The sequence below is a fragment of the Monodon monoceros genome, unplaced genomic scaffold, assembly GCF_005190385.1.
Source record: "Monodon monoceros isolate NGI ecotype Baffin Bay Population unplaced genomic scaffold, NGI_Narwhal_1 Super_Scaffold_17, whole genome shotgun sequence".
NCBI lineage: Eukaryota > Metazoa > Chordata > Mammalia > Artiodactyla > Monodontidae > Monodon > Monodon monoceros.
This window is the reverse complement of record NW_021703773.1, coordinates 16,536,515-16,560,180: the sequence shown is the minus strand read 5'-3', so window position 1 is coordinate 16,560,180 and position 23,666 is coordinate 16,536,515. Positions and strand designations below refer to the sequence as shown.

The 23,666-nt window shown below is 36.6% G+C and overlaps 1 pseudogene; it reads right to left on the bottom strand.

Moving 5' to 3' along the window:
- Positions 1–703: 703 nt before the first annotated feature.
- LOC114897685 overlaps positions 704–23,666 on the bottom strand; it is a 125,886-nt pseudogene continuing 102,923 nt past the window's right edge.

Below are 23,666 nucleotides of genomic sequence, written 5' to 3'. Positions count from 1 at the left end.
TATACGGGCCTCTCACTGCTGTGGCCTCTCCCGTTGCGGAGCACAGGCTCCGGACGCGCAGGCTCAGCGGCCATGGCTCACGGGCCCAGCCGCTCCGCGGCATGAGGGATCTTCCCGGACCGGGGCATGAACCCGTGTCCCCTGCATCGGCAGGCGGACTGTCAACCACTGCGCCACCAGGGGAGCCCCGTGTATTTATTTTAAGTGTTATTTTTGTGATCAGTTTTGCGTGGGTTTCTTCAAAACCTTCACCTATATATGGGGGCTCTGGGTTGATTGTGAGTGGTGGTGGTGGGTGTGGGATCGTGTTGAACTTTGGTGGTTCATTTTTAGGTCTGATAGTGTTTTTGATTCATTTGTGTGTGGGGGGGGAGGATATTAGTTGTGTTTGGCTTTATGATGGCTCTGTCCACTGAGCAGTATCCTGAGGTTTGGGTTTCTAATAAGACTGTCTCGGGGGCGTTTCTTTCAGGGTTGACAGTGGAGTTTTTGATGGTATTATACATTTTAAAGCACGAGGAGGTGGAAGTTGTGTTTAACTTCAATGGGTTGGGAGACTGAGTTATTTATGATGCTGGTGACTAGCTTTTTATTCAGGAGGCTATGGGGATTGTGGCATTGTATAGTTACGGTACCTGGCTGGTGATTGTTACTGGCTGGTCGCTGCTCATTGGTGTCGTGGTTATTATGGAGATTACTCATGTTAATGAAATAGAAGCACGCCAAGGGTGAGAGTGATAAGGAACGATAGGAAGTATAGTTTGATAAGGTCTGTTGGGCTTGAGATTAGTATGGAGAACTTTAGTTGAATAAGGGATATGGTTTTTTGTAAAACGTTTTCTAGTCAGATTAAGCCCAAAAGAGAGGATGCTGGTTTTTGGCTTATTGATAGGTTTAGGTAAGGAGGTAGACGATGCATGATGGTGGGGAAATATCCTAAGAGACTAGAGAATTTAAGGGTGTTTGAGGGGTGGATAAATTTTAAGTTCTGTGTGTTAAGGTTAATGTCGAGTGCCAATGCGAAGCCTAGGATGGTTACTACAAGGGCAGTTAGCAGTTAGTTCTAGATGTAAGGGTATGGTTATTAGGGGGACTGGCTGGGGGGATGTTGTTGGAGATAATGAATCCAGCAGACACTTCCAATTAGTAGGCGTTTGATGGAGTTAATTGAGAGGGGGTCGTTTTCACTGATAGAGGTTGGGGGAGAAGCCAGGTTGTCCTAATAGAGCAAAGAGAATGTGGGTACTATAGGCAGCTGTGAGGGAGGCGGCAATTAGAGTTATTAACAGGGCTCAGGCGTTGGTATAAGACGTGTTAGCAGCTCCAATGATCAAGTCTTTAGAATAGAAGCCGGTGAGGAAAGGCATTCCTGTCAACGCCAAACACCCGATATTAAGGGCTGTTGTGGTGAAGGGTAAAGCCTTGAAAAGGCCTCCTGTGTTTCGAATATGTGGTTCGTCGTTCGGGCTGTGACTAATGGATCCGGAGCATAAGAATAGCATGGCCTTAAAAAAAAACATGTGTGCAGATGTGTAAGAATGCTACATAGGGTTGGTTGGTTCCAATTGTTACCGTTATTCAGCCTAATTGGCTTGAAGTGGAGAAAGCGATAATTTTTTTAATGTCATTTTGGGTGAGAGTACATATAGCTGTGAATAGGGTGGTGAGGGCTCCTAAGCACAGCGATATTGCTGGAGTAAGTTTGTTGTTTTCTCTTAAAGGGTAAAATCGAATAAGTAGGAAGACTCCTGCTACAACTATTGTGCTTGAGTGGAGCAGGGCTGATACAGGGGTGAGGCCCTCTATTGCTGAGGGGAGTCGAGTGGAGTCCAAATTGGGCTGATTTTCCGGCTGCAGCTAGTACAAGTCCTATAAGGGGGAGGTTTGAGGGATTTAGGTCGAGTATAAAAATTTGTTGCAGGTCTCCTGTGTTTGAGTTAAACAGGAATCATGCTATTGATATAATGAACCCGATATCCCCAATGAGGTTATATAGGATTGCTTGGAGGGCAGCTGTGTTTGCGTCTGCTCGCCCAATCACCACCCAATAAGCAGGAAGGATATAATTCCAACCCCCTCCCATCCAATAAATAGTTGGAAGAGGTTATTGACAGTAACAAGGATTAGCATGGTAATGAGGAAGTAGAGTAGGTGCTTGAAGAACCGGTTAATGTAAGGGTCTAAGTGTAGGTACCATATTGAGAACTCCATAATGGACCACGTAACAAATAATGCTACTGGTGTGAATATTATTGAGAAGTAATCTATTTTGAAGCTAAGTGTTAATTTAAGCGTTTGGACAGTGATTCAATGTCAGTTTGAAATAACTATTTCTTGGCCTGTGTGGAGGAATATTATTGTTGGAACTAGGCTGGTAATAAAAGCATATGAGATGGTATTTTTTTTTTTTTTTTACAAATGATGGATATTTCTCACTTTTGTAGAAATCCATGTCAGTTATTATAATTGGGATGATTAGTATAAGTAGTGTGACCAGAGCAAAAAAGGAAAATAGGTTTATTATTTTTACTTGGAGTTGCACCAATTTTTTGGCTCCTAAGACCAATGGATAGCTACTATCCTTTAAAAGCCTGAAAAAGCCATACTGTTAGGCATGAGGACATGAATTAGCAGTTCTTGCAATACTTTCTCGGTAAATAAGAAGTCTCAGTCTTCTGTTACTAGATTCACAATCTATTGTGTTTTTTAAACTGTATTTACAATACAGGGGGCCTAGGATGATTTTGGGATTTAGTGACAAGAGTAGGAAGGGTAGAATGGGGAGGGCTCTAAGGGCGTTTTCTCAGGTAAAAAAGGGTGTAATGTTATTAATATGGGGTGTGTATTTACCATGTTGTGTCATAATTAGTATACATATAGAATATAGGGCTGTAATTACAATGTTAGTTCCTATTAAGATAATGGTAAAATTTGATCATGAGAAGGTTGATATAACTACGAACAGTTCTCCGATTAGATTAATAGTTGGGGGTGGGGCTAAGTTTGCCAGGCTCGCCAGTAGTCCTCGAGTGACTATTAGTGGGAGGAGGGTTTGTAGGCCTCGGGCTAAGATTATAGTTCGGCTGTGGATTCCCTCACAGTTTGAGTTTGCTAGGCAGAATAATATAGATGATGTGAGGCTGTGGGCGATTATTAAAGCGGCGGCTCCTATGTAACTTCAAGGAGTCTGGATGAGAATAGCTGCACTAACAAGTGCTATGTGGCTGACGGAAGAATATGCAATAAGTGATTTTAGCGCTGTTAGGCGCAGAGAGATTGAACTGGTTTTGCTTATCCCTCATAAAGAGAGCATAAGAAAAGCGTATGCTATGAATTCGGTCAGGGGGTTGAGTATTGCTGTAATTTGTAGCACGCTGTAGCCCCCGAGTTTTAGTAACACGGCTGCAAGGACTATAGAGCCTGCGATGGGGGCTTCTACGTGTGCTTTGGGTAGTCAAAGGTAGAGGCCATAGAGGGGTATTTTTACCATAAAGGCTATTATGCAGGCTAGTCATATAAAGACGTTAGATCAGGAGTTGGGTAATGCTTGGGTTCAATATTGGACTACTAGGAAATTCAGAGAACCTGTGGTGTTTTGCATATATGCTAATGCCACTAGCAGCGGGAGTGATCCGTTTAGTGTATAGAACAGAAAATAGAGCCCTGCACTGAGGCTTTCTGTTTGGTTACCTCATCGAGTAATGATGATGGGTGTAGGAACTAGTGTGGCCTCGAATATAATGTAAAATAGAATTAGTTCTGTGGTGGTAAATGTTATGATTAAAAATATTTGAAATATGATTAGTGATGTATAGTTTTTTTTCAGGTCAGCGAATCTTTGAGCAGGTGAGATTGACTGACTATTAATATCAGAGGTAGGAGTCATATTATCAAGATCAGTAGTGGTGCAGATTAGGGAGTCGGAAAAGAAAATTAATGAGAAATTAAGGCTATTATCATTAAACTGGTTAAGAAGAAGGCTTGTGAGGCTAATTAGCAGGCTATGGGTTGTAGCATTAATTCAAATTATATTGTTTTTTGATAATCAAGTCAGAGGTATTAGTATAATCGTAGGGATAATACATTTTAGCACTGGAGTAAGTTAAGGTTTTGTACATAGTCAGTGCCTATAATTTCTTCTTCCAACAGGACTACCATCACCTCTTGCCAGGACTATGGCCTCCTGACTGGTCTTCCCAATTCTACTCTTGCTTCTCTCAAGTGAACTCTTCGTGTACAGCTATGGTGAGCTTTATTTTTCTAACTTTTTATTAAAGTATACCATACATGCACAAAAGTTCACATATTATGTGTGCCATTTCATAAATTTTCATAAACCAAAAACACCCACAGAGTCATTACCAAGTCAAGCAAGAGAACATGCCTGGCCCACGGGAGCTTGCCCTGTTCTCTCTTCCAGTCACCAGCCAGCCGCTGCCAAGAGCAAATACTTTTGTGACATCCACCAGCATATATAGTTTTGTCTGTTTGTGCTTTATATAAATGGATTCCTGGAGAAGCATTCTTTGTTCACTGGGAATTTTTCCTTTTTTCACTGAGAATTATGGTTGTAAATTTAACCCATGTTGTTGTGTGTAGTTGTTGTATAGTCTATTGTTGTGTGAATATACTAATATACACATATTAACCTACAAATACCCATTTATGTGGTGGGCATTTGGTTAGTTTCCAATTTAGGTCTATCACACAATTGAGCTGCCATCAACATTTCTGTTGATAACTTTTCATGAACATGTGTATGCCTTGCTATTGCATAAGTACCTAAAAGCGAACTAGATAATGCATTTGTTCAGGTTTACTATATACTTCCAAATCACTTACCAAACTTTTGTACCAATTTACACTAACAAACAGTATATAAATGAGAGCTACAGTTGCTTCAAGTGTTTGTCAGCACTGTATATGATCAGTCTTTTTTTTAAACCTTTTTTAAAATTCTTGAGGATGCGGAGTTGAATCTCATTGTGATTTAAATTTGCATTTCCCTGAAAACTAATGAAGTTGAGCACATTTTTTTTATGGTTATTGGATGCCTGAATTTCTTATTTTGTGAACTTCTCATTTTTCTTTTGAGTTGACTGACTTTCCTTATTGATTTGGAGTTCTTTGAGTATGCATTCTTTGTCAGACATATGTATTGCAAATATCTGTCCCCACTCTGCATTGCCTTTTCAATCTCTTAATGGTGACTTTCTAGAAACAAAATTTCTAAATTTTAATATAGTCCAATGTACCATCTTTTAAAATTTATGGTAAATATTTTCTGTTTTTTGAAAGAAATATGGGCCTACTCCAAAGTCACATTTTTATTTTTCCTCTAAATGCTTTGTTGTTTTACCTATTAAACTTAGATCTATCTAAGAATTGATTTTTATGTTTGGTGTGAGGAAGGGATCAAGATAAATTTGTTTTACATATGGATATCAAATTATTCAACACCATTTGTTGAAAAGACAGACTTTCTGCCACTGCATTGAAATGTTACCTTTTTCGTAAATCAGATCAGCCTATATGTGGGGGTCATTTCTATAGTCAGCTTATCTGTCTTGGATCCAATACTACATTGTCTTAATCACCATGCTTTATAATAAATCTGATTCTTGATATTCGGTACTATTCATATTCCATCTGTTAATCCATCTTCAGTATTGCAGGGCTATTTTTGTACCTTTGCATTCTATATAAATTTTAGAATCAGTCAATCAATTTCTTTAGAAAAAACACTGGAATTTTTATGGGGATTGCACTGAATCTATTAAGTAGTTTTTGGATTAAATCTTTCACTACAAGAATATGATATAATCTTTCATGTATTTACTTATACTTTAATTTTTCTCAGCAATGTTTTGCCATGTTAACTAAAGATGTCTTGTACATCCTTTGCTCAATTTATTCCTAAATATTTGATTTTGTAAACTGAAGTATAGTTGACTTACAATATTATATTAGTTTCAGGTAAACAACATAGTAATTTGGTATTTTTATAGATTATACTTTATAGAAAGCTATTTTAAAATATTGACTATATTTCCTACACTGTACATTACATCCTTGTAACTTATTTATTTTATTACCTAGTAGTTTGTATCTCCTAATCCCCTTCACCTATTTTGCCCCTCTCCCCTCTGGTAACCACAAGTAACCATAAGTTTTTTCTCTGCATCTGTGAGTCTGTTTCTGTTTTGTTACATTTGTTCCTTTGTTTTACTTTTTAGATTCCACATATAAGTGAAAACATACAGTATTTGTCTTTCTCTGCCTGACTTATTTCACTAAGCATAATACCCTCCAGGCCCATCCATGTTGTTGCATATGGCAAAATTTTATTCTTTTTTTATGGGAGATTAATGTTCTACTATATTTATATATGCCACATCTTTTTTATCCATTCATCTGTTGATGGACAGTTAGGTTGCTTCCATATCTTGGCTATTATAAATATTGCTGCTATGAATATTGGGATGCATATATCTTTTCAAATTAGTGTTTTCATTTTCTTCAGATAAATACCTAGGAGTGGAATTTAAATCATATAGTAGTTCTATTTTTAATTTTTTGAGAAACCCCCACAGTGTTTTCCATAGTGGCTGCACCAATTTACATTTCCACCAACAGTTCGTGAGGGTTCCCTTTTCTCCACAACTGTTGTTATTTCTTGGTTTTTCTGATGATTTCTGACAGGTGTGAGATGATATCTCATTGTGGTCCTGACTTGCATTTCCCTGGTGATTAGTGATGTTGAGTTTCTTTTCCTGTGCCTGTTGGCCATCCACATGTCTTCTTTGGAAAAATGCCTATTCAGTTCCTCTGCCCATTTTTAAATCATTTTTTTTTAGAGTTGTATGAGTTCTTTATATATTTTGGATATTAACCCCTTACCAGACATATCATTTGCAAATAACTTCTCCCAGTCAGTAGGTTGCCTTTTCATTTTGTTGATAGTTTCCTTTGCTGTACAAAAGGTGTTAAGTTTGATTAGGTCTCATTTGTTTATTATTGCTTTTGTTTCCCTTGCCTGAAGAGACAGATCCAAAAAGAATATTTCTAAGACCATCATCAAAGAGCATACTGACTAAGTTTTCTTCTAGGAGTTTTACGGTTTCAGTTCTTTCGTTTATGTCTTTAATCCATTTTTAGTTTATTTTTGTATATAGTGTGAGAATATTTTCTAGTTTCAGTCTTTTACATGCAGCTGTCCAGTTTTCCCAACACTGCTTATTGAAGAGACTGTCCTTTCCCCATTATATATTCTTGCCTCTTTTGCCATAGATTAATTGACCGTATATGCATGGGTTTATTTCTGGGCTTTCCATTCTGTTTCATTAATCCATGTGTCTGTTTTTGTGCCAGTACCACACTGTAGCATTGTAGTATAGTTTGAAATCAGGGAGCGTGATAGCTCCGGCTTTGTTCTTCTTTCTCAAGAAGATGTTTTGGCTGTTTGGGGTCTTTTGTGGTTCCACATGTAGTATGGGATTATTTATTCTAGTTCTGTGAAGAATGTCATGGGTATTTTGATAAGGATTGCATTAAATCTATTGATTGCTTTGGGTTGTATGGACATTTTAACAACATTAATTCCTCCAATCCATAAACACAGATATCTTTGCATTCAATGGTATCAGCTTCAGTTTTCTTCATCAGTGTCTTATAGTTTTCAGAATACAGGTTTCCACCTCCTTGGTTAAATTTATTCCCAGGTAGTTTATTTTATATTTTTGGATTTGATTATAAATGAGATTGTTTAACTAGTATTGGAAGTCCTAGGCTATTAGAACTGATACATAAATTCAATAAATTTGCAGGGTACAATTTTAATATACAGAAATTTGTTGCATTTCTGCACACTAATAGTTAACTCAGAGAAATCAAGAAATATTTGATTTTTTAGTGTTGTCATTCTTGGTTTCTTTTTATAGTTTCCTTTTCTTTGTGGCTGGCATATAGAAATACAATTGAGTTTTTATATTGACTTATATCCTGTAACCTTGATAAATTCATTTGTTCTAATATTGTGTCTGTATATTCTTTTGAATTTCTCGAGTACTCTGTCATCTGTGAATAGTTACATATGCATTTCTTCCTTTCCAAAATAATACCTGTTGTTTTATTTTTTTGCCTTATTGCACTATGATCTTCAGTATAATGTTAAGTAGAAGTGGTGGTAGTGGGTATTCTTGTCTCATTCCTGACCTCAGGAAAAAATTTTTTATGTTCACCACTGATTATGTTGCTCACTGAAGATTTTTATGGATAGTTTTATTAAATTAAGGATATTTTCCTATTGCAAGTTTATTAAAAGTTTTATCATGAATGGGTGGTAAATTTTGTCAAATGTGTTTTCTGAATCAGTCAAGATATTCAGTTTTTTTCCTTATTGTGTACATTTGATTAACATACATTGCTTGGTTTTTATAATCTTTAGTGACCTTTACATACTTTAAGTAAACCTCACTTGGTCATGGTATCTTATCCTTTTAATACTGCTAGGACTTCCCTGGTGGTCCAGTGGTTAAGACTGTGCTTCCACTGAAGGGGGCATGGGTTTGATCCCTGGTTGGGGAAGTTTCGCATGCTGTGCAGTGTGGCCAAAAAAAAAATATATATATATATATACTGCTAGATTCTGTTGGTAATAATTAAAGGCTTTTATGAGATAGAGTGGTCAGTAATTTGCCTTTATTAAGATATCTTTTTTAAATTCTTGAATTACAGTTATACTGGTCTCATAAGATAATTAAAAATTGTTCATTTTTTTCTGTTCAATGGAAGAGTTTGTGACATTGTTATTGTGTGATATTTTGTGATATTACTTTCTAATATATGTGGAAGAATTCATCAGGAAACCCCTTGGGCCTGGAGCTTTCCTTACAGGAAGTATTTTTAAACAATATATTCAAGTCTTTAATAGAACTATTCAGATTTCCTACTTCTTTTTGTCACCTACAGTAACTTGAAATTTAACAATTTTGTTTAAACTATTAAATAATCAACGTGAAGTATTTGTAATACTTATAATTGTGGGATATAGATGAGGGAGTTTTAAAAAATAAAACTATGATTATGTTAAATATTTCAGTGATATTTCTGGCTCTTAGTTAAAGATCACACTGTTATCTTGTCCGAAAGGCTATGCTTAATACCACCCTAATTCCTTTGTTGGTCTTTTCTGGTGCTACTCTCTTGCCTCTGCTCATGGATTTCTAGTCAAAATGAGCATTTGTCAGTTTTTTAAACATTACATTCTTCATCTTTTCATGTTGTCCTGGAACATGCTTTTTTTCCTACCAGCATGTTTTTTCTTATGACACTCCCTTTATGTAGTCAACACTCATAGTTATCTTTCAGGGTTCATCTCAAGCATCACTTTCTCAAATATATATTCTTAACACTCATGTAGTTCCCTCTCCCAGTGAATCAGAAAATCTGGTGATGGTTTCTAGAATTTGCACTTTTAAGAGTTCCTCAGGTACTTCTTCTGTATTCTGAAGTTTGAGGGTCTCTGGTTTAGTACTTGGATCGGGAAAAGCATATCCACATAAAAGTGTCTGGTTACTAATATTGGACATGGAGCAAAATAAGGTACCATTTGGAGGGTAAAGAAACATCTCGTACATGCTTTCTGGGCTTTCTGTTCATCCTTTGAGTGATTCCTTTTATCTTTTGCTAATGAACACTGGGTCATAAGGAGCCTAGTATGAGGGACAGCAACTTGTACAACCTGTGTAGGGTCTCTGAGAGGTATATATTGTGCCAGAAAGAGCACAACCTTTAGATTAACGAGAAAAACTGAGCACTAGTAAGCCCTACTCTGCCAGTCTTACAGGGTCATTGTTAGAATCAAATGAAAGAAAATGTGAACAAGCTTTGTAAACTACAAATGGGAAGGTCAACCACAGATAAATAAACAATAAAAATCTAACTTCTCTTGAAGCCATTAGAGAGCTGAGATTGCAGAACAGTCAAATTGCCTGTAATCTAAGGAAAGACAGACACCTTCAAGGAGGCCAAGTGAGGACCAGCCTCAGAAACAGAGAAATCAGCTGAATTTATAGGCTCTTCTCCATGGTCCCAATAAGATACTAATAACAAAGATTGGGGGCAGAGTGAGAGTCAAGGGGTCTCCCTTCGGGTGTGTGTCTAGAGAGGTGAAACAGCCTCTGTAGGAAAGGCTTGAAGGCCTCACTCTATCCTTCTTACCTACCTGCCTCCCCAGGGGCAAAGCTGCCAATGGGCTCAGTTTAGATCAGCTCACCTCCTGCTGGCTGGGCTCTGTGGCCAGGGGGTGATTAACTTTAACATTGTATCTGTGATATAATAAAGTATATTTGACCTTTGTCCCTGGTTTCTGGCACAGGGCTACAAAAATCATTGCAATCTCCTGTGTGCTCTTTGTTTCTCTCTCTCCCCCTATCGTGTACACATAGTGAGAAGGTGGCCAGAAAGAGAGCTCTTAATAGTAACCAAATCAGCTGGCACATTTACCTCTGACTTTCCAGCCTCTAGAACTGTGAGAAGATACATTTTTTTCTTTCAGCCGTTCAGTCTATGGTTTTTGTTAGAGCAGTCCTAGGAGACTAGGAGACCTGGGGACCGCACTTGCATCTGGTGTCTGAAGTAGGAACAGCCTTGTGAAGGACTGTGCCCTCAATCTGTGGACGTCTGCCTTTATAGCTTTTAAACTGCTTTCAGTCCCGTTGTCTGCATTCTCAGCTATGCCCCTAGCACCTAGAACAATACTGACACACCGTAGATGCTCGATAAATACTCGTGGACTCAATGGATGAATGAACCAATAGCTTTCTTTTCAGAAAACTCATGTGTAAGTGCCATCAGAGTTTAAAAAAATATTTTTTCCTAGAAATTTTTCTAGTATTACATACTTGCTAGTTAGACTTAATCCTGATATAATACGGGGTCTTCTCAGTTCATTAAATGTCAGTAGGACTGCCTCAAATCCCCCAATTTCACAGTTTGGCAAAGCTCTAAAATCTTCTTCCTTCTAAAAAATTGTGCTAATTTATATTAACTATATTTATATAGTTTATATAAGGTTCCCCTCAATTTCCATCCCTTTTTCAATATGCATGCTTTCTGTTGTATCTCATCCTGCCCCTTATGTAACACTTATTCCCATTTATCAGTACACTGCCCCCCCCCATACCAAGCATTTTGTAAACTTAATAACTTTACCATAGATTTGGGGGTAGAGGTCAGAGAGCGTCACAGGACACAGCAGGTCATCCTTTTCCTTGCGCTGTTCCTCTCCATCCTCCCGCCTCTGACTTCCTGATACCAGGTCGGGCCCATACCCCAGAGACTCGTTTACCCAAGTGGTCTAATCAAGGCATTTTCCAAACAAAGGCAGCTTGATCCCTAAGTCTCCTTTTCCTACCAGCTTTGAGAACTCAATTTTCTCCCTCATTACATTCTCCGGTGAGCAGCACAGTTAGAGCTCCTTGTGAATTTATTTCCTAAATTCTCTCCTTGAACCTTAGGTGGGGAAAAGAAAAGGAGCACAGTGACTGACAGGTCCACTCCCTTGGCCCAGCCTCTCTCCTTTCTTTCTAATCTAGAGCTCTTCTTTGAGGCCGCAGAAGGGTATTGCTTGCAGAATTTTCCCTGGTGTTGACTAACTTCCTTTTGGGGGCGTTAATTACCCCAAGCTCCTCCTCTGCATTCAAGCCCGGCAGCAACTCCCCTCACTGCAACAGCAAAGTGCCGGGTAGGCCACGAGGGTGGCCGGTAATTGTACAGGTGTATTTGATTCAAACAAGAGAGCCTTGAGATTGTTTAGGGTCCCTTTTAGGTTTAAGCAGAAATTTCAGTGCACTATAAGAAAGAACACAGTTAAAAAGTAGGAAAAAAATGTACAAATTGAGTATCTTCAATATGGACGGGAGGGAACGCCTATGTATTTTTAAGAAACGTTTTCTCTGAAAAAAATTGTCCCAAACCTTTTTTCTTTTTAAGTAGAATGGACAAAGAATCAGAAATCATGACATGATTCTCTGACAGATTTCATCTGAAGCATGGCAACTAAGCCCTCTACAGATACTCACTGCAAACCAGTGGCAGAATTTTGTGATACTTGTTTTAATGAAAAAGGAAATCAGATTGCCGGAAGCAGTTCGTCTCTGGACTAAAAAAAAAATATTCAAGGGAAAGTGATCTTTCTAAAGCTATAGTCACCAGAGAATTCCCCTTTTTACAGGCTCTAAGCATTGAAATCTTGGAGAATCTAAACACTGAAAGAATAGGCTGCCCATGATCTGAGTTTTGGGTCCACAAAAGTGTTAAAATAGTAAACATTTGTACAAAGACACTGAAGAATAGTTTACCAGTTACTTCAGAGATCTTCCTGTACCTCGCTGTTATTGACAAATGTAAGAACTGCTTTCTTCAGTGTGGACAGTGTAAGGTGTGTGTGTGTATGTGTGCGTACTGCTCTCATTAGAGTAGAGGCAGATAGTAAACAAATAATCACAGGAACAGGTATGCTTGAAATAAGAGCTATGTAGCAAACTTCAAGTATAAATTCTTATTTACATAGGTTTTCAGACTATAAATTTTTGGACAAATGAGAAGTCTATTATAATATGAAATATGTAGAAGAATATTTTTGTAAACATCATGCACACAAATATGCCCCCCAAATATTCCATTTTTCTATATTGAAGGAAGATAATGAAGATCAATTATATATTAAAGTTTTAGACTATTTAATTTTCACCAGGGAGGAAATAATGTTTAAAAATGCTTTTACGTTAGGGAAGTTTTATATTTCCCTAAGGTTTGATTTGCTTTTTCTCTTCCAAATTGAGAACTCTATAACAAGTTAGGTTTCCCTTTTTGTAATAATTTTGAAGAAACTCAGAGTCAAATTTAAAATTATGTCGAATACCATGGCTGGCATTTGTATGCTCAGTTTCCTTTGTTCTGGTGTTCTATTTCTATTGCATTATTACTTGTGTTTATCTTTTATTGTAAGCCATTTAAGAAAACTTTATAAGAAAATAATTGGGATACATAAATAACTTTGAATAACTGAAAAAAATCTGTAATTATGTGAATATATATCTATATAGATGTTTAAAAATGAAATTTCAATAATCCATAGATTCCTTAAGCACCTATTTTGGAAATTACCCTTTGAATACAAAAATTATTAATAAAAGAAAATCTATGATAGCCATCCATTCCTTCTGTTTATCATATACTCCAGGATATAAGCATTTAAACTAGCAAAATGCATTATTTTTTTCTGCAATATGTTAATGTTTCTGAAAATCGTACATGATTTTTACAAAACACTTTTTCACATATTGTACCTTGTGAATATATTTCTCACTTGTCCATAAATTTATCATCTGAGAACCTACATAAACAAGAATATATACTTGAGGTTTCCTACATAGCTCTTACTGTAGTCATACTTATCCTGTGGTTATTTGTTTAATATCTGCTTCTATTCTAATGAGGGCAGGAACTGTATTTATCTTTTCATCAGTTTCCACATTCCTCTAGAGCAGTGGCCAGTAGACATTTTTTTTTTTGTATAGGGCCAGATAATAAATATTTTAGCTTTGCTGACCATAAGACCTCTTACAACAAGTCAGTTCTGATGTCCTAGTGTGAAAATAGCCATAGACAATAAGTAAATGAATGGTTGTGACTGATCTCCAATAAAATTTGATGTACAAACACTAGTGGCAGGACATAGTTACCCCTGCTTACCCCTGCTGTAGAGTTAATAGACAAGCAATATTTTTGCAGCTGAATGAATGGGAATCTTAAATTCAACGTAAGATCTGGAGAAAGGACAGATTCCATATTTAATAGCATTAATGGTGGAACAGTTGTTTGTTCCTTTTTTTTAAAATCATGTATTACTCCTGAGTTGAAAATGATATTAAATATTCTAAAAGAAATCAGGACCAAAGTTAACACGCTCACCGTTGGTCAACTCTGAATGGTAACATAGTCTAAAGAAATATTATTTTGGTTTGCAGTATAATTTCAGTGGTTTGTCATTATGTTTTTCCCTAAAAAGAGATAATTAGAATAACAGCCCACTAACAAATATAAGGTATATGCATATTGATGTATGTGACAGCTATCATCACATCAGGAAATAACTATAGTTGAATGAGTTTAAACAGTGAGAGCTTCTTGAACTACTTGTCTATTGAGCTGTGTTTTTCAAGGGAAAAAAATGGACTAGCCTGGAAACAAAGGAGAGGACGTCTCAGACAAAGCTTAGTGGATAATGGATACATGGTAGGGCAAGCCTTAATTCCCCACTCAACTTTGCTAACTTAGACCTCCCCTAAATAAAGAAATATTAGATGACTGCCTCCAAGTCATTTAGCTCTGAAAAGTAAGGCTAATTTTTCCTCAGACACAGCTTTCCAGTATTTTGCCTAAAAGTAGTTTCTACTGCTTCTCCCACAGACTATAACATGCTATTGATTTTTGTAAGCTTTGTAATTTTTATTTTTTCTGTCTACCATCTCTTTCATGCTCTGCTTTAGAACTTATCTCACTGGCTGGGCATACTGCTGGTGGACATTTAATCTGAACTTTAGCCATTTTCCATCTGGGTCTCGAAGAGAAGAATTTTTTATTTCTGTTCATTTATTTATTGGAAAAAATGAGACACATTGCAGAAAGAATTAACCCAAATTATGTGGAGATAGCAAAATAGATCTTAATAGGTACCTACCATGTTGCTGGTTTAATATGCTTTATGGTCTGTGTGCTCAGATTGGTTTCTTTGCAAATTAGCTTGTAGAACTTACAAAGTAAAGAAAAATAAGATTTTTGAGACTAAAACAACAATTTAAGTGAAATTTTATAGAATTAGGAGATAATTGTACCAAGGTGTCAGAAGAAAATCAGAAAATGAACTTCAGTGTTGTTTGGGTGGGAAGCATCACTGAAAAGAATCACCTAAAACTTTTACATATAAAAGAAAACAGATTGGGAAATACCTTTGCAGATAATACAAGAGTGAATGCATGTATCATATTCTATGAAGGGCTCTCTATAAAGAGAACGTAGTAAGCAACCAATATGTAAATGAAGAAGAGAAATAAATGAACAGAAAATGTACAAAAGACAAGTAGAACTTGGTAGCAAATATAAGGACACAGTCCAACACTTGTAAACAAAGACTGCCATGTAGCAACATTTTGGTCAAATTCATTAATCCGTTTTAGGAGCACTCCCCAATGTTGGTAAAGATGCAGTGAAGCTGGTTAGGACTAAACATGGTGGCATGAAACCTTTTTAAGAAGCAATAAGATAGTTGGTCATATTTGCCAAGAGGAGAAAAAAAAGTTAACACTTGGGATAAGTCATCCCTCTTCAGGGCAATCATGCTGGAGAAATAATCTAAATGGAGAAATGTACCTATCTAAATATTTTCATAGCATTTTAAAAATAATAAAACTATAAAAACCTAACAACTAGTAATGATGGCACATGCAGACAATTAAAATAGCAATTGTGAACACAATATACTGCAAGAAAAATGCTTCTATAGTATTAAATAAAAATCTGAATACAAAATTATATGTACATAATTACACACACATATATGTATGTGTAATTATGTACATAAACAGCATTTTGTATATATATAGAACAAAGATATGTAGTAGAAGTGGGAATATGGCTGTTTTAAAAATTTTTAATTCTGTTTAATGATAGAAAAATGCAATTAAACATTTGAACTTAATACTACAAATGTAATCTTCAATATAATAGAATCATTTAATTAAAATATTAAAGTTATCAAATAACTTTTTAAAAAACTCACCCTTGTTTATAGTTAGAGAAAGAGAAATTTGTTTTTCCTAGTGGCATAATTGCTTTTACTTCTCAAGGATTTCTTTGAAGTTGGCTTATCTGCCAAACTTCACACAAGCCCAGTTTCTGCTATGAGGTGATGTAAACAACCTGAGAAAACTATTTTGGTGAAATTAAGATTCCATAGATTTCTATCCCCAAAGTGACATCTATTCCTTTCTAGAAAGGGCTAGATTGTACGAATATGGAGTGTCTGAAAACAATATTTTCTCTTTTTCAAGATTATTATAAGAATTAAATGAGATAGACCTAGCTTCATTAACATGAATTTATTTCATTTCCTATTTTGAGTAATAAAGTGGAAATCAGAAAATTATATAAGAAAATTCCCTGCCCTAAGAAGCAAGAGACCTGGTTCTAAATGCGTGCTGCCTGGATAATCACCCTGTTTCAGACTCATTTGTCTGATCTATGAAATGGAGCTGATCTGGATGACTTATTGAGGTTCTGTCTCACTTTATTGCCCCCAAAAGTGAGAGTTCTGCAACCACATGCATAATGATAATATTTTTCACATTTCATCTTAATAAAATTTTACGTTTAGTCACTAGGAATGTTTGTCTCTAATTAGGAATATTCTCAAACCTCAGATTTATAACTGGAGTGGAACGCTTAAAGCAACAGATAGCTAGGTAAAAATTGAAAACAGCACTGCCTAGTTATAGTTCAACTTTTGTTTGATTATTGGACATGAGTCACAGGCTATGCTAAATCAGGTTGGATTATAATAAATCACCTCAGACTATGCTAAATTTGCTCAGGCTATGATGAGTCTGCACAGAGTGTGTTGAGTCAGCTTGGATCATGCTGAGTTAGCTCAGGTTATGCTCAGTCACCATCAACGTAATGGTGGAATCCATGTGAGGGATCCCTGGTCTCTCCTCCAAATCTCCCAACTCCATTGTCTTCTTTATTTAAAGCTATTAATGTACCATATGTTACAAACAATAAGTTCACATAATGATTCCAATAATATTAGAAAATCCCTCTCCATGATCATGTCAGTGCCTTGGAAATCTCAACCACCTTAACCATTCTGCCCTGGAATTTGATGACAGGCTGTTGTATCTGGTTGTAAAACACAGGATTGCCTTGAAACTAAACGCAGAAGCCTGAAAGGAAGGCAAAACCCATTTTCACAAGAGATTCATCAACCTGAGTAGTAAACACTCCAGCTCCACTTGAAGTCAGGCTTTTTCTACTAGTGGGAAAAACAAAGATGTGAAGAGGGAATAAAATGTAAAGAGGATACAGAAAGGAGAGTGAGGACTCAATCAGATGCCAACATCACAGAGAGAGAGAAGGGCAGTGTGCACTATTCAAGCTGACCTGGTCACTGTGTGACTGCACCTGTAAGCCAGAGCCTCACACAGAAAGCTGTGTATTATAAAGCCTGACCTAGATTAGAAATTCACAGGAGTTTTAAGAGCACTCTCCATGTTAGTGAGAATGTGATTAAAAAATAGGACTGAAGAGAATGTGTCTGCTGGAATAGGTAAAGGGAAGATTTCATGCATTTATTTGACACTTACAAGACTCTTTTAGGGGACATATCCCTGGATCAGCAGTTGTAGCAGTAGACTTATCAGTGGCAAGGTCTTCCAGAGTGCACAATATTATGTTTTTATGATTTCCTTTTTTATAGACGATATCACCTAATTAGGAAAAGAGATTTTATTGCAGATTTTATTTTACTGTAAAAGTCAAAGCACTTTCCGGAAATGAATGTAGCCTTTTCCCAACGTGCTTAGCTAAATGAGAATTTCAAAAAGCGGCAACTGGCAAAATCTTCTCCTTTTCTGTGAATGATTGGTGAAAAGAGAAATAATGGAATAGTCTTCTGCCTGAAAAACATAAATACCTGTTAATGTAGATTAAACCTCTAGTATTGGAAGTAAAACTGTTCAATGAATGTTATACAAATATCAAGCTTCAAGGGAATGGCAGATTTGAACTTATATATTAACTCAATTTTGATTGTTTACTATGCACAGCATTGCACTGGATGTTACAGATTTAAGGTGGCTGCACTAATACTATCCTGTATTCAGTTCTGAACCCATTAAGAAATAGGACAAAAAAGAGACCTATCCCTGGATATTCATCCCTTTAGAAATCCCCATGGAGACTATCAGTAGCTCAGCTAGTACACACCAAGTATGGACCATGAGTTTTTCACAAAGATACTGTTAAAGCACAATTAATACAATAGGAAGGGTTATAAAGAAGGGGAAGGAAAAAGGATTTGGTTGCAAGAGTTTCAAACTGCTGTGCAGCTCTAAGAAACTTCCGCAAGGCTGATCCAGAGGGCTTCCTGCACAGGACAAGGCAAAGGAATGGACTGTAGTGATACACCCGCTGGTTTCAGTCATTTGCTGGGATCAACCTGGCATAGCAAAGCCTCAAGACATAGTGTCATCCCGAGGGCAGCCCTGCATGCTGACTGTCTATGACCCCAGCTGCCGGAGACCAGGATGTTGCAATTCCAGCTGCCATAATTGGTATGGTAATAATGATGCTTTTCCTTTCTGACTAAAGTCCAGTAAGTATGGTTATATATTGGTAAAAAATTGTTTTTTTCATCTGCCAACATCTTTGTTCCACCTTCATGCTTTAAGTATGTTCACTGTGCCACAATACCGTATTGACAGATACTACTTCAGCCCTTGGAAAATAGTGCTGCGGGGTTTTCTATCTTTCATTTTGTATTAGTAAATCAGCTTTCAGTCTAATTCTCTATTTTAAAGTAAATCATTTTCTTTCTGGTTACTTTAAGATCCTTGTCTTTGATGTTCTTGTAATTTCACGACAGTGCGCCTAGGTATACTTTTGATTTACTTATGCTAACAGATTTGCTTGCATTCCTGAATCTGGGTATTCACTTCGATTACCAGTTCTGGAGGTTTTAAATTTTTTTCTTCCACCTCTGTTATCTCTTTCTGCCACTCAAATTAGACTTATATTCAGCCTTCTCCCTCCAATTGCTGGAAGGTACCTGGGGATAGATTTTGCTAAATCAAAGGAAGAACTGATTAAAATTTAGATATTTCTAGAGATATCCTACAAAGCTTAAGGATGTAGTGATAGTGTTGTTTTTGGTGCTAGAAATATCTGAGCAGAGTCTGGGCATGCTTAAAGAATATCTTCTTGCCGATATCCCAACATGATAAGGGTGAATTTATAAGACGATTTTTAAGTTTCTTCAAATCTTAAAATTCTATTATTGGTTTAATAATGTTCAAATAATTTTATTTCTAAAGCCTCAAGGGTTGTTAAATATAGTACTTTAACCTACATCCCATGATAATATGTGCAAAAAGGGCCTACTTTGCCACTCTTTCAAGGATGCTGAAATTAGTTTAAAATGTTCTACATAGTTGACCTTGATGTTCATTCAGCATGGATTAATGTTGACATGAATAGTGCAGTTACCTGCCAGAATTATTCTAGATTGCCTCAGTGCTCTTTTTTTTTTAACATCTTTATTGGAGAATAATTGCTTTACAATGGTGTGTTAATTTCTGTTTTATAACAAAGTGAATCAGTTATACACATACATATGTTCCCATATCTCCTCCCTATTGCATCTCTCTCCCTCCCACCCTCCCTATCCCACCCCTCTAGGTGGTCAAAAAGCACCGAGCTGATCTCCCTGTGCTATGTGCTGCTTCCCACTAGCTATCTATTTTACATTTGGTAGTGTATATATGTCCACACCACTCTCTCACTTTGTCCCAGTTTACCCTTCCCTCTCCCTGTGCCCTCAAGTCCGTTCTCCAGTAGGTCTGTGTCTTTATTCCCGTCCTGCCCCTAGGTTCTTCATGACCTTATTTATTTATTTATTTTTGTATTCCATGTATATATGTTAGCATACGATATTTGTTTTTCTCTTTCTGACTTACTTCACTCTGTATGACAGACTCTAGGTCCATCCACCTCACTACAAATAACTCAATTTCGTTTCTTTTTATGGCTGAGTAATATTCCATTGTATATATGTGCCACATCTTCTTTACCCATTCATCTGTCGATGGACACTTAGGTTGCTTCCATGTCCTGGCTATTGTAAATAGAGCTGCAATGAACATTGTGGTACATGACACTTTTTGAATTATGGTTTTCTCAGGGTATATGCCCAGTAGTGGGATTGCTGGGTCGTATGCTAGTTCTATTTTTAGTTTTTTAAGGAACCTCCATACTGTTCTCCATAGTGGTTGTATCAATTTACATTCCCATCAACAGTGCAAGAGGGTTGCCTTTTCTCCACACCCTCTCTATCATTCATTGTTTGTAGATTTTTTGATGATGGCCATTCTGACTGGTGTGAGATGATATCTCATTGTAGTTTTGATTTGCATTTCTCTAATGATTAATGATGTTGAGCGTTCTTTCATGTGTTTGTTGGCAGTCTGTATATCTTCTTTGGAGAAATGTCTATTTAGGTCCTCTGCCCATTTGGGGATTGGATTGTTTGTTTTTTTGATACTGAGCTGCATGAGCTGCTTGTAAATTTTGGAGATTAATCCTTTGTCAGTTGCTTCATTTGCAAATATTTTCTCCCATTCTGTGCCTCAGTGTTCTTGTGAAGCTTTAATCAAGTTTAAAACATGTTAAAGAAGCAAATCTTCCTTCTTTGGCTACAGTTCCCATTCATTGTTCTGTAATTCTTTTAAAAAAAATTCTTGCCTATAGGGTCTTTGAAAGCAAGACCAATACTTGTATTTGTCCAAATGCTTGTCTTCAGAAAGCACGTCCACCACCACTCCAGATTTCTTGTACTCTTTAGGTTCATCATGTAATTCCTATCAGCCTACTTTCCCCCCATACTTCTAAGCTGTCTTTATCATTGCTTTCTTCTAAATCAAACAAAAATTAAATGAATTAATAAATGTAGAGCATTTAAAACAATGCCTGTAGATAAAAGAGAGAGTGGCATGTGAAAGCCCCCAAAGGAATTGTTTATGGCATTTCTTGCCCCCTTCATGGTCATTTGGGTCATCTTTTGCACTGCCATCCACTATGACTGAGGTACAGCCCTCACCTGCTCCCTGTCCGGTCCAAAGGACCATCTTAGTTATTGCACAGAAACATGATAGTAGGGGCTCCCTACCCACATGGCAACTGGAAGTCCTGTGTTTCCTGGACTGAGAATCAGTGTGCTGGGAGTCGGTGTTTTCTGCAAGGGTTGTGACCTGAAACTTTTTAAAGAACCATCCGCCATCTGGGGCAGCATTTCTGAATTACCCGTCACCAACTGTTTCTTCCTGGATACCCCCAGGAAACAACAGTTTGCCAGTTAGAGCTGTTATTTAATTTGATGCACCTCCGGGTGTGGATGAAACATTAAATTGTCTTCCCTCCCCCCCATTAGGTATATAGTTTTTAAACTATTAATGGAACTTCAAGTCTTCAGTAAACAGTGTGGCTGTATGTGCACGGTCCATATCACAGTACAGACAGCATCTAGTAACGGTTTCCATTGTAGAATGTTTTCAGTTACTAGAATAAATCAAATCTTTAATTGAAAAAAAGTTGTATTTAATAGCGTTGTTTTCTACTTTATCAGAATTTCCATATTATACAGCTTCTGAGGGTGTCCATGTAAAGAGCAAGCCCTTGGTTTTATGTAGTACACAGTCTGCATGGCTGTAGAAAGTGGTCTTGCATGCTAATGTAACTGGCAAAAAGTTATCACATTTTTTTGTGGAGATAAGAAAAATGTTCTCATTGAATTGGTCATAAGGAAACTCAATAACTATTATGACTACTCTGAACAACTTCCCAGTAACACTAATTATTAATATGCATCCATTCAAATCAACATATTTATTGGTATATGTACGTATGGTAATTTATAATTTTCAAAAAGTTAAAACAATGAATCTCATGTAAATGCAAAATAAACATAAGCCAGCAATTTTTTATGTCTGTAATTTTATTCAACTCATGAATTAATGAGCAAACTAGTAAGCTGTAGACTGACTTAAATAGAATTTGAGGAACATATGCATGTGTGTGCACACGTGTGTGCATGAAACAAATATATAATACTAAACTGACTAGTATTTCTTAGGGCAGTAAAATGAGATGTTTGTGGTTATCCTGACTGCATAGCAGAAATTATTTTTATCTCCACTGAACAAAATTTACTGTATTACTATGGACAAATACCTTTTACAATACTAATAGTTCTGTACAAGTTAATTTCTAGCCCACTAATTATAAGCCAGCCTACAAATAGAAAATCAATTAAATATACACCCTCATATAAGATGAGGCAATCTCTGGGGGGTTTCATAGACAATGCCCACCAAAATCCCTTGCTCATTTCCAAGTCTCAACTCAGAGAACTACCAAGTAAATTAGGGATGTGAAAAATGTCAGTATGGTTGAAGATACATGAATTGTATTGTCCTGGGGCTGTTTCTCTGAACCTACTAATGAAGACTGAGTCTTTTGAGTTACTTACTTTTACATTTATATTGGAGCTAAGTATAGTATTTATTCTTGAGAAACAATTTTTTTTCTTATGTAGTCTTTCTGGGTTAATCCTTCGTGTGTGTGTATGTGAATACTTATATCTTTAATATATTGCGTGTAAAAATTTTAAGGTATATAAGATCAATGGCTACAAATAAAAAGTCTTTATCATCAAGCCCAATGTTATCTTTACTTTTTAAGCAATTCAAAATAAGTTCATCCATTAATACCATCTGCTGTGATGGTTTATATAATGATTTATATAATGAATATTGTATCATAATTGGGAAATTTTTCTTTCAGATACCTAAATAGTTAATTTATTTGCAAGTTCTTCTCATAGAGTTAAAACATGATCCATGCTAGTATATTTCCTTCCTGCCAATTGAGCTTTAATTTTTTTAAGTGGTCTTAAAATGTTGGTCTTTTAGTAGGGTGAGATGCTCTCTGTTCCTTCCTTCTATCACTTTTTCCGTTCCTTGATCATATACTAAGGCATTGATTAGTCTGTATTATCTGTATTAATGGGTAGAATCGCTGCAGCCTGAAATGCACACTTGTGTGTGTACCTTTCACTCTAGCTTCCTGTCACCTCCAGGTGAAATCAGAAAGCCAACTAATTCTCCCTTCCTGCCCTCTTTTCCTTGTACCCACAGCTAACGCAGACTGGTTATCCCTTTGGATTGCACAGCCAGGTAGAAGGAAGTAGGCTTATGGAAGGATATTCTGTTCTCTTCCAGTAAATTGCATGTTCCCAGTGTTTTACCAAGACTCTGCTTCACTAGCCCAGCTAGTCACATGGGGGCTGCTTTTTGCCCCAGCGGTGTTGCTGTCCTTTGTGTTCTTAGTACCCTTGGGAAGCCTGAGTAGAAAAGGAATGATTGGGTAACTTCACTTGTACACCTAATAGTTGTCATTATTGATTCTTTCTGTAAAATGCATATGTTGGTTAGTGTTTGGTATAGATGGTTGTACTTTTATATTAAAGTTCTTTACGAGACATAAAAAGAGGACAAAGTTTTTCATTAAAAAGAAGAAAAATGGAAAAGAGGTTTTTTCCGGTACATTTTAAAGTCTATTTTTCTCTACTCCTCCACACTATGCCAAAATGACATTAAAATTAATACTTAAAGTAGGGGAAAGAAAGAAAGCAAAGCAAAAAAGTAAAAAAATAGGGAAATTAAAGAAAAGGAAATTGGGAGTCTTCAGTGAATTTCTGTTATGTATCAGGGGCTCTGGTGTTCCTTGAGAAGCAGCATGCTGTCATGATGAACAGACTGGGCTCTGAAATC